At 41.1% G+C, this 12,014-nt stretch overlaps 1 long non-coding RNA gene across 1 annotated transcript in view; it reads right to left on the bottom strand.

The window, feature by feature from the left end:
* LOC138300197 (uncharacterized) overlaps positions 1-10,638 on the bottom strand; it is a 134,495-nt gene extending 123,857 nt beyond the window's left edge. Inside the window, exon 1 of the long non-coding RNA XR_011204887.1 lies at positions 10,396-10,638. This is a non-coding gene — a long non-coding RNA (uncharacterized lncRNA). The remainder of the gene's footprint in view (positions 1-10,395) is intronic.
* Between the last annotated feature and the right edge of the window lie 1,376 nt (positions 10,639-12,014).

Genomic DNA, 12,014 nt, shown 5'->3' with positions numbered 1-12,014 from the left:
GTATTGGTGATGTTGTGTGAGATACACACTGTGCCTTGACATGATCCCCAGTAATGACAATGGCAGCTGCTGAAAACATTTACTTAGTGTAAAATGAGTCTCTGTAATTTTAATACCATACACCATGCTTGAAGATGTTAAACTATGTTGGTAGTCATTAGACTGTTCATACCATCTCTTCTTCTCTGATTATTTACATGGGTGGTCACCTTTGTTGCCTAGTCAAGTATCTGGCATGATACATGGTACAAATTAAAAGCTAGACAATGCACAATAGTGTCATAGTAGGGACACAGTATGGGAGTAAGCAATAGACATTGACCTCTATTTGGACGTATTGCACGTGCATTCACTTTGACATCTAGATTTTCACCACCAGGTGAGTATATTTCTATCTTAGGTATATTAGGTATAAGGGCAGTTTGATGGGGCACTCAGCAGTAGCTGTGTTTTGCATGCAATGATGGTGGGAGTGGGCCTTGGCATTGTTGTTATTGCCATAAACTGTTTCCCAGTTCAAGGTGGGTTAGACTGGTAGTTAGTTTCACATGCATGACAACTCACTTTTGGTGCACTGCTCAGGTTTTCATTATTTTGGGATATTGCTTTCTGGGAGTTGCAGTGCTATCAGTTCCCAGAACGTCACATGCCATTCCCATGGGCTGTGGTGCCAGATGAATTTAGTGGACAATTGGCATGCCAGTGAGGGGTATTAGCACATTTGGACTGAGGAGTGGTGGCTGGTTTGTTAATTGAGGAGGGATAAGGTGGTGAGGGAGCATGCAGGAGAATACAATTGGATGACATGAATGGTGTGCTTACCAGACTCCACTCCCACAGATATTACTGTCAGACCCTCAGGATGCAGTATGTCCAAGACCTTCTCTTCCCAAGATGTGAAAGTAGGGAGGGGGGCCACCACCAGTTTTGAGGACCGCCAGCTGGTGCCTGGATGCCAGGGAACACACCTTCCCCCGGAGGTCGTGCCACCTCTTCCTGATGTCCTCCCTTGTGCGTGGATAGGTGCCTACAGCATTGACCCTATCGACTTTTCTTTGCCACAGCTCCATTTTCCGTGCAGTTGATGTTTGATGGACCGGTGCTCCGAACAGGTGTGGCACTACCCTGACAATTTCATCTAACATGACCCTCAATTTGTCATCCTTGAAACATGGGTGTTTTGTGGGGACATGGTAGAGGTGGTAAAGATTGGGAGCTAGTGTTAAAGGAATAAGAGTGAGAAATATATAAGTGATGAGGTGTTGGTGCTGTGATGTGCGTAGGTGATGGTTGCAGTGTGTTGCGTGTAAAAGTAAATTGTGTGTTGTGCGGGTGTGTGATGTATGCGTGGTGAAATGTGTATAGGTGGCAAAGTATTTTATTTATAATTGTGGGTTTGTTATTTCTTCTATGTGGCTGTGTGTAGCATTCAGGTTGCAAAGGATTGTGGTATGTTTTATAGTGCAGTGTGTAGGTGTGTCGAGTGTGTGGATGTGTGTCAGGTGTGGGGTATTCAAACTATCCAATGTGGTGTTGTGTTCAGTGGATGTGAGTGGAGACCACCGCAGTTTTCACTGCCAACGGTTTTCCACCCTGGAAGAACCGCTGTCATGATTTATGAATCCTAATCTGATGGGAGGAGTTTTGTCGGGCTGGCGGTGCTGGTGGTGGGACCGCCTTTTTTCCATCCCCCAGTGTCCTGGCGGTTTCAGGAAATTGGCTGTTTTTTTAGCAGTCGGATTACCACTAACATGGCGGTCTTTTGGCAGCGGCCACCGCAGTGGTCTTCCCAAAAGACCGCCAAACTCATAATGACCCTCTAAGACCAAAATGTAGCAAGCATTGGCAAAGCAAGTAGGTCTGTGTAATGGTAAAGTTTTAAGTATTTTTACAAGCATATGCCACAAAAAGAAACAATTGACACATAAACAGGCAACCACATCCTTGTCTTAAACATTTTAAATTTGAAAATCATTCTTTGATGTCATCATTTTACTAGTGCTATTTTTTAAATAACAAGCCGTTCAGTAGTGGCATACATTTGATTATGATTGTTATTTGTAAAGGAGATCAGAATAATCACATAATTAAGCACTCAGGTCACCAACAGCTACAATGTTACTTAACACTTTATAACTTTAAAAAGGAGACAGAAAATAAATGGTCATATAACTGGGCACCAAAAGTGCAGGCAAAATAAATACCTTGTATCTAAAGGTAAGAAGCAAAATACATACCATAAAAAAGTACAATTGAAACCAGATTTTTTCATAAAGAGAAATTAACTGTTTTCAGGTGGAAGTGAACAACAAGCTTAGGCTTTGTGCAGTCAATTAAAGTGAAGGAAGCAAGTTTGTAAAGTGGGCTAGTCCATTTCCCCAAGCTGTATGTGTGATGGGTTGACATTTTAACAGATCAATGAAAGATGCCCTCTGATGAAATCCCCTTTATGTATACATATTATGTTTGAATATGTTGGATAAAACAGAGTCTAATGCGATAGTTAAAGCTTTCTCAAAAGCTAGACCGAAATAAATTGACATTCATACATGTATTAAATGATCAAATCAAAACCTCTGTTCGCTACACACAACTCACTAAATGGACTCTGATCCACAAAGAAACCTTACTCTGCCCTGCTATGTCACTCCTCACCAATTCACATCTAGCCATATTGGTAGTTGTGTTCTGTGTGTTTGCAAAAGAGTAACACAGGGAACGTTTACACATATTTAATAACCCACATATTATGAAAATGTTTTGAAAATCCAGATGAAGTGTGCTCTACCCTGAACCATACTACAATAATAATTCCCCATTTACATTTTTGAGCTTCCATTCACCTACCAACCTACAACAACTCTACTTTGCTTCCGCCATTACCAAAACTTCACGGTTCTCCAATACTTACTAACTTACATGTGATCCACAGACAAAAGACATCTGATATGCTTAGCAGTGTATAACAAGCAAACCGGAAAAGTATGCAGATTTGCTCTTTCAGTCGATTAACCACTGAGCAAGATCCAAGAATACAGCAACTGATGAACTCCTTCAAACCTTCTATGTCTATTTATGAGCCACTTAAGACAACAGATCTAGTAGACCACCTTACCTGAACGTCAAAACCAATGGTAGACAATAATTCAGGAGTCTCTTGTTGTAACTCATCAGTCATCTTCCGAACCAGTCATTGGAATTCAGACGATTGCAAATACACTACATTCAAAATCTAAATACAAATTCCCTATTGCAAATTCAGCTAAAAGCAAAACTATCAAAAATATTTTCAAAGAATAACAAGCATTAGCAAAGTCAATAAGTCTTGCCTAAGGAAAAGCTATTGGGTTTGCTAATGTGTTTAGCCATGTTGTACACCAGCGTGGCTGCTGTCCAGTATGGCTAAAAGTTAGTGGCATAGATATGAGTGGATTGGAGTGCTGTAGAGTGGAATGGCGAAGAGTGGAGTACAGTGTTGTAGGGTGGAGTGGAAGAGAGTGTTGTTTATTGGAGTGGCATAGAGTGGAGTCACGCCGAGTGGCATACACTGGAGTGGCATAGAATGGAGAGAACTGATGTAGATGTATTGGCGTAAAAGTGTTGCAGGGTATAGCGGTGTAGACTGTAGTGGCATTAAATGCATTAGCATTGAATTCAGCGGCGTACAATGCAGCATCATAGAGTAGAGTGGCACAGAGTGGAGTGATGGAGAGTAGAGTGGCATAGATTAGAGTGGTGCAGATTAGAGTTGCGTGGCAGAGTGCTGTGGCATAGAGTGCAGTGTCGCAGAGTAGAGTGAACTAGAGTGGTGCACAGTGGAGTGGCATAGAATTGAGTGATGCAGAGAGCAGTGGCGCAGAATAGAGTTTAAGTGGCATAGAGTGCAGAGTAGAATTGAATGGCATAAAGTGCAGTGCTATAGAGTGGTGCAAAGAGTCAAGTGGCATAGACTGCAGTAGCATAGAGTAGTGCAGAGTAGAGTAGCATAGAATGGTGCAGAGTAGAGTGTAATGCACTGCAGTGGTGTAGACTAGAGAAGTGTAGAGTGGAGTAATGAAGAATAGAGTGGCATAGAGTTCAGTGGCTGAAAATATAGTCCCTCATTTAGAGACCAGTGGTAAAAACCGCCTACTGCCGCGGTGACGGCTGCCAAAAGACCGTCGCCGTGACTCCGCCCTATTATGACCACAGCCGGATTTCCACCAGAAGAATGGCAGAAATCCGGCTGTGGCCATGTCGGCGGATGGTGGTAAGGTGGCGCTGCTGCCACCAGCAGCACCATGCCAGTAGACCGCCGCCAGCTGTATTATGATGCATAATACGGCCTGGCAGTGTTCTGCTGGCGGATGCTGCTGGTGGCAGCAGCGCCCCATCCTGTCTCCTGCCGGAGGACTCCCTGAACACAGGTAAGTCGGGTCTCCGACATGGGAGTGGGGTGGGGGGTGTTGTGTGTATGGGTGTGTGTATGAATGTTTGTGTGTGTGTGGATGCGGGTGTGCATTGCGTGTTTAATGTGTGTGTGCTTGTATGGAGGTGTGAGTGCGTGTATGTTGTGTTATGTGAATGCATATCTGCGTGTATGTATGAAAGTGTGTGCGGATGTGTGTGTGCATGGATGTATGCATGCGTGGATGCATATGGGAATGCGTGTGTGAGTGTGAAGGGGGTGTGAATGTAGGTGGGGCAGGGAGGCTTTGGAGAGGTGGAGGAGTTGGTGGGAGACCCCTATCAGTGACAGGGAAGGAATTCCCTGTCCCTGATAGTGCCTACCGCCATGGTTTTCATGGCATTAAGAAAGCCACGAAAACCATGGCAGTAGGCGGGGTCATAATCCCGCAGGCGGAACGGTGACGGCTGCCAGGCTGGAGATGGCAGCCATCACTCCGACCGCTGTGGCGGACGGAATATGGTGGTAAGTACCCCCAGCCTGTTGGCAGTGCTTACTGCCATATTTTCGCTGACCACCGGGGTCATAATGACCCCCATAGTTTTGCAAAGTAGAGTGTCAGAGTGCAGTGAAGAAGAGTGGAGTAGAGTGGCGTAGAGAGCAGTGGCATAGAGCATAGTGATATGAGTTGAGTGCCGTGGTGTAGACTACAGTGACATAGAGTGCAGTTGTGGAGAGTACATTGACGTAGAGTGCAGTGGTTAAGAGTAGAGTGGCATAGAGTGCAGGGGCATAGAGTGGATTGTACATATTGGAGTAGAGTGATGTAAAGTGCAGTGGCATCAAGTAGATTATTTCAGAGTAGAATGAAGTGGTGCAGGGTGTAGAATCAAGTGGTGCAGGGTGGAGTGTAGAGTGGCATAGTGTGTAATGGCATATAGTAAAGTGGAGTAGAGTGCAGTGGCATAGAGTGCAGTTATGCAGAGTTAATTAGAGTGGCGTACAGTGGATTGGTGTAGAGTGCAGGGTATAGAGTTGAGTGTTACAGAGTAAAGTGCAGTGAAATAGAGTGCATTGGCACAGAGTGCAGTGTTACAGAGTGTCGTAGAGTACAGCGGCATAGAGTGAAGTTGTGCAGAGTAGATTACTGTGGCCTAAACAGGAGTCCTGTAGTGTGCAGTATTAAAGAGTGCAGTCGGGTAGAGCAGTCTGGCGAAGAGTGCATTTGCATCAAGTAGAGTGGTACAGGGTAGAGTAGAGCGGTGTAACAAGAAGTGGAGTAGAGCGGAGTGGCATACAGTGGAGTGGTGCAGAGTGCAGTGGTGTGGAGTGATGCAGAGTAGAGTGCAGTGGTGTAAACTGGACTATTCATAGTGTGGTAGCACACTGCCATTAAAGGCAGCACACGTTCAACTGAAATGGCCATTACATTTGCACAGACGAATAAAACTATACAGACTAATAAAACTATACAGTGCACAGATGAAAATTTGTGAAAATTGCATCGCCTAGTTTAATGATTTGTTTTGATCATATTAAAGTATTTGTTTCCAACACTCTTCAGAAATAAAAAACAAAGTGTTTAATTTGTGCGTTCACATATATATTTTGAAATACTTACACAGTTTGTTTAAATGTTGTTATGTGGTAGCAAAAAAAAAACACTTTCATACCCAGCAAGATTGTCATATAAATCCTCTCACTTTGAAGTCAGAGAAAGAAAAGTAAACAAGCACCCTTGTAAGACAGCGCCTGGCATTTGACCTCAGTGTTTGCATGCACAGCAAATGTGACGAGATATTAACAAGATTTACAGCCCTGTTTACAGAAAGGGACTGCTCAGAAGGATTCTTTAAATAAGGTTTTGGCAAGGGAAGGATCAAACTGAAGCTGGACTGCCTAAAACAAATAAAGTCAGCAAATGGAAAGCAAGAAAATGTGAGTTACAAGGCCAGTGGCAAGCAAAGGGGCAGAATGCATTCCTAGGCCAACTTTCTGAATGTCCCCAGGATGACTTTTTGCAAACCAGACAAGCTCTGCTGTCTCGTAAGCTGTGACCTAAAAAAGCATTATTAACAAAACCAGTGCAGCTTATACCACAAATAAAGGAACCATGTCAGTGTGTCAGAAACTGTGTAAAGATTCATGTGGTAATGTATTGGGTTCTTCCTCCACATATAGTGGCATTAGTTTGAAGAAGGATTGCAGAAAACTACTTTTAACATATTTCAAAATATTGATTATGACATTAATGCAGTGTAGGACTCAAACAAAGGCATTAAAAGACCATCAGTAATTGAGGCCTCACTATACACATTAAAAGGGTCTACTCTCATTTCTCAAATTTAACTGAAGACTTTGTTAACTTTTGAATTCATAATTTTGAAAAACAATAAAAGATGAGATGTAGCATTTTAGGTAAAGGTCGTAGAGTTTTTGTTTTTAGATGAAAAGGAAATTATGAAATTTACGATATAGTGTGTGTCTTTTATATTAAATTACTTATTTGCACAAAAAGTATGTATGTTAGCAGGAAAAATCACATAGAAAATCTAATTTAGCTATCTCGTTTTTGAATCTATGAGTGTGTACTGTACACTTCATGAAACGTATGTGAAATACAAATCATTACACTTTTCTGCACGTCCTATTTAAAGTGTCCTCTGGGATAATATTCGCACTGGAAAAAAATAATAAGGTACCAAAATCAAGAAAACACACAACACTTTATGAATGATTCTCATCACCAACGTTGGTACATATCCAGGTGTTTGCGGTGTACTAATGATTCATTTTAATTGTATTTTTCTTATGAGTGTTGCATTAAGAGCAACACATTCTCTAACCGACCAAGTTGTTTTGCAACACACGTTTTTTTCACCTGATGCCAGTGGCAATGAATTGTTCTGTGTCAGAGTTCACCTGCAAGAATTTTCCAGGAGCCGATTCCCTTAAGCAAGGACAGAGTGTAATTATTGAGTTCTACATTAACGAACCCCAGGGATGCGAGTTTCCTTCAGACCGTGCCTCCTTAAAAGTCACTGTGTGTGTCAAGTTAACCCCACACACCCCGCAATCCGCGATCTAGTTACAATACACAAGGCCTGATGACTTGTGAGGCCAACTATTACCAGTGACATGTCACAGCACTTTTTAAACTTTTAAAATAAACCCGTGAATTCACAAACAGCAGTACACAGAACATTATGACCAGCCAGAGATATGCAAATGGAAGGTGCAGCCCAGGATCCCCTCCCGCCTCCTGTGCCTCCCACTGGAACTGTGCATTCGTTTTGCAACCGTTTATGTCGAATTTCCACTGAACACATTTTCAGACTGACTTAATTCAAAAACAGCTCTCAAATATGCAACTGATGAATAACTTCAGTATGTCTAGTAGTACAGCGAAATCACTCCAGGCTCTAGTACTATAGGTTTCTTATGTTAAGTACATGGAGGGATCTAGTATTGTAGGTATCATACCTAAAAATAATTTCAGTAATCTTCTATTATAAGTTTGACTTGTTAAATCATTTCAGTGACCAAATATTATATGTTTGATGTGTACAGTCCACAGCCCTGAGTACACTTAGCACCAAATGTTTGTGATCCTTAGGAGGCAGGTGAAATGTGGACACCTGGGTGACAGCCATGCATACAGCTGTTAAATGGAGAAGGGGCTCTCAAGTGTCCAGGAAGGAGCCTAGATCTGTGGAGGGCTTGTGGCCCGATACTGGAACCTTAGGTTGATTTAAAACTTAGTTTTCTGGATAGGTGACATTGCGAATTTCCGAACTCACATTTTTTAATTCTTTCTTTTTGGCCACTACCCACTGCATTACAGACCTGAACATGCATCTACCCTGGTGGGATTACATATACTCATCTTTCAAATGAGATCCATTTTACGCTCATATAAATTTCAAGCTACTCAATGCCACTTATATATGAATCTCATGCTACCACTTACCAAGCTATAATCATTGCTGAGTGATTCTAGATAGCGCATTCTGCTTTAAACATGCTCATAAACTACTGTGACTGCTGTAATCCACACAGACTCGGCTCAGAACCCTGAAAATTAAGCTTTTTGGCACCTGGAACATCTTTCGTAGAAACCTAGACCTCATCTCTGAGAGAAATCTAAAGAATTCTCACTTCATTAGAGAAAACGCACTAAAGTAGTTGTTGGGGTTTTGCAAAAAGGTATTGCAAGGCAAGTTGCTGGGCCCTCTACAATCTAAACCAAACATTGGCTAAAAGCGAAACTACTTTAACATTTTTGAGGTTCAAAAAGCATACATTGCACAGTACTCAATGTGTGGGTGTGCGCCTTGTGAAAAGGCAAAGTGCCATCACTCACAGTGAAGTTTGACAATGGTTGAAGTGGGCTGTGTGCTCAATGCTGTATGCACAAACATGACCATCATCATCAGTACTAATGTGAAGAATCAAAATGTGAATGAAACAATAACTGACCACTGGATGAAGAGGGCAGACTGAGCGGCCCTATGTTATACATAAAACTTTAGTAAAATCAAAAGGTCTTGGCTATTGCCAGAACTAAACAAGTATTGGAAAAGCCATTATGTCTTGCGTTGGCTGCCAATCTTCTGGCAATTCTTGTTTTGTCTGTATTGCTTGGGCATATGCTGGGCCCTCATCAATATAAAAAAATTTATTGCTACAATCAAACAATTTTGTTTGGTCTAAAAACAACACATTACCGTATTGCTCCGTGGCACCAAAGGGAAAGTCAATCAGTCTGGCATTGGCTGCAAGAAAGAAAGAAAGAAAAAGGAAGGGGAAAGGAAAGAGAGAAACAGAGAAAAAAAAGGAAAGAGAGAAGGAATGATGTTAAGAAAGAAGGAAAGTAAAGGAAAGAAGGAAGAAAAAAGAAAAGAAGGGGAAAGAGTAGGGAAGAGAAAAAAGGAAAGAAAAATATGGAAGGAAGGAAAGAACAAAAAGAAAAAAGAATGGGAAAGAAAAAGGAAATAAAATAGAAGGAAAGAAAGAAAGAACGAAAGAAAAAAGGAAGAAAGAAAGAGAAGTAAGGAGAGAAGGAAATAAAAAAGAATGAAAGAAGTCAAGAATGAAAGAAGGTAATAGAAAGAAAGGACAATAAAGAAGGAAAAAAGGACAGAGAAGTAAAAAGAAAATAAAAAGCAGGAAAGAAAGAAGAAAAGAAAGAAAGTAGGAATAAAAGTGATTAGGAAAGAAAGAAGGAAACAAAGAAGGTGACAAAAGTAAAAAGAGCACAACAATGTGGAACAGTTTCAAATTGACACAATTCGGTGGGCTGTGTAATAGTAACAGTCAGAAAAGCAAGACACTCAAAAAATAATTTACACCAGCATTGGCAGGGGATGAGATCTGATAAAGAGAGAATGTGTATCAAAACGCCCTGCTATCACATCAGGATCTAAATACAAAGGCCACACTAAAGCAGTTATAAAGGAAAAGCAAAAACTGAAGAAAACTAGTTGCTGTGCAGATGGGCTCCTTGTGAGAGAGCAAAATGTAGTCACTTAAAGTGAAGAGAACCATTGGCTTATGTAGGCTGATCCACTATCACCTTCTGAATGATGTGGGGGTGGGGGTTGAAGCAACATGGGAATAACAACAGACTTATAGATGGAGAGAAGTGGCTGAAAACCCCTATAGGTAAGTATATTATACATGTAGTAAAATTAAAAAAGGTCTTGGCTGTCACCAGACCTAAAAAAAAATACTCAGGCTCAGTGGAAATGTTTCAGTGAACGGACAACCCCCAGCAGAGTTATAGGTGCTTAAAACCTAAACATGCAGCTCTTTTAGCAACAGCAGTTCCCTGCTGTGGAACACATTGTGGCACATGGATCGTATGTAGAGTGGAGATCTACATTCGATCTACGTCGCAAGGAAGGGAACCGGGGATTCTAGTGGCAGCGGTTAATGGGAATGCGGATTGTTTACATCGCTCCAGTATTGAACTAGCACATTTCATCTAAGTAAAATATTTCTCTTACCCAGTTGTCCTCGTTTTAACAATGGTAACGAGGCGGGCAGGAGTGAGTGATGTAGGATCGGTTTTCGCAGATCGTTTTTTTTTGTTTTTGTTTATATTCGACGATCGTGATCTCCACGTTCTGGAGGCAGTATGGCCATCTCGGTGAGGACCCAAGGCGCTGTCTGTGCGTGCTGCCATTTTGAGGACTGCCACTTCCAGAAGAGGTGCTTTGGTGGTGTTTTCTACGGACCAAATCGGCTGTATCTTATGCAGCAATGACGACTGGAATTGTGGGTAGGAGTGTGCCCAAATTCCCCTAGAGAGCATACTACGCAGTGTGGGCGCTGCCATCTTGGGATGTTGGGAAGGTTTCCAATTTCCAACCTTATTCTACGGTGATAGACACACCTTTTGCCTGCAATTTGGATGTTAATTATTTTTTCTATCTACAAACAGTCTACAAACTGCTGGTAACTGTGAACGGCATATCTTTGTGCACATTGTTTTTTTATATATATATTTTTTTTTGGTTTAGTGGAACACCATTTCAATCCAAGGATATCTGAAAGACATTTATGCAGTTTATGGATATCTAAAAATCTTTCAAGAAACATTTAAGACTCATTTTGCAGTTTTCAGTCAATTACTATGCAGTTCATGGATATATGAAAGACGTTTATGACTTAAGCAATCTTCTGCTTAGAACCTTGTAGTTTATATATATATATATATATATATATATATATATATACACATTCTGTTTTGAAAATGTTCAGCAAAATGTCTAGTATTCAACCTCCACCATTTAGTTTTAATGAACCAGAGGACCCACCTATTCAGTGGGAATAGTGGTTAGATCTATTTGAAGCATATGTGGATGTATTGGAAGAAGGTGAATGTTCACCTGATAGACATTTATCATTGGTTAAGCATCGCTTGGGGGCTGTTGGTTTAAGAGAATTTTAAAATTTGCCACCTACAGATAATGCGAATAGAGAAGATGTGTACAAATGTGCACTAAAACAGTTACAGGATAGGTATGGCCAGAAAATAAATGTGGTTATGGAAAGGTATAAATTTTATTCCAGGGAACAGAAGGTGGATGAATCTATCGACCAGTATATGGAGGTACTGAGAGGCCTTGCTGTTACTTGCGCTTTTGATTTTATGACATATGATCAAGTTTTAAGAGATCAATTGTTAATGAAAACTAAATCTAAAAAAATACAAGAAAAGTTATGGTCTTCAGGAGAAATATCTTTAAAAACAGATGTTGAGTTGGCAAGGAGCAGTGAAATTACAGAGGATTGCATACAAACTATTAGGAAGGAAGTTAAGGATAATGACACTGTGTGTACTGTAGGAAGTGACAGAGATGGCAAGGAAAAAAAGAAATGGGCGGTATCGCGTTCTGTTGGTGGGGATAACAAATCTGGAACTAATAACAAAGTCAAATTGTGTTTTAGGTGTATTGCCAATTTGCATTTTGCAAATTTGAGTGGCTGTCCCGCAGTTGGTAAAGTTTGTAGTATGTGCAAGAAAAATTGACATTTTGTGCGAGACTGTAAAAGTTTTGGAATAAAAGTGAGTTGCATTGTGGAAAGTGTGGGCGATGATGAATTTGAGGAGAAAATGCAG

The sequence above is a fragment of the Pleurodeles waltl genome, chromosome 6 (genome assembly GCF_031143425.1).
Source record: "Pleurodeles waltl isolate 20211129_DDA chromosome 6, aPleWal1.hap1.20221129, whole genome shotgun sequence".
NCBI classification, from domain to species: domain Eukaryota; kingdom Metazoa; phylum Chordata; class Amphibia; order Caudata; family Salamandridae; genus Pleurodeles; species Pleurodeles waltl.
This window is presented reverse-complemented; position numbering and strand designations above follow the sequence as displayed.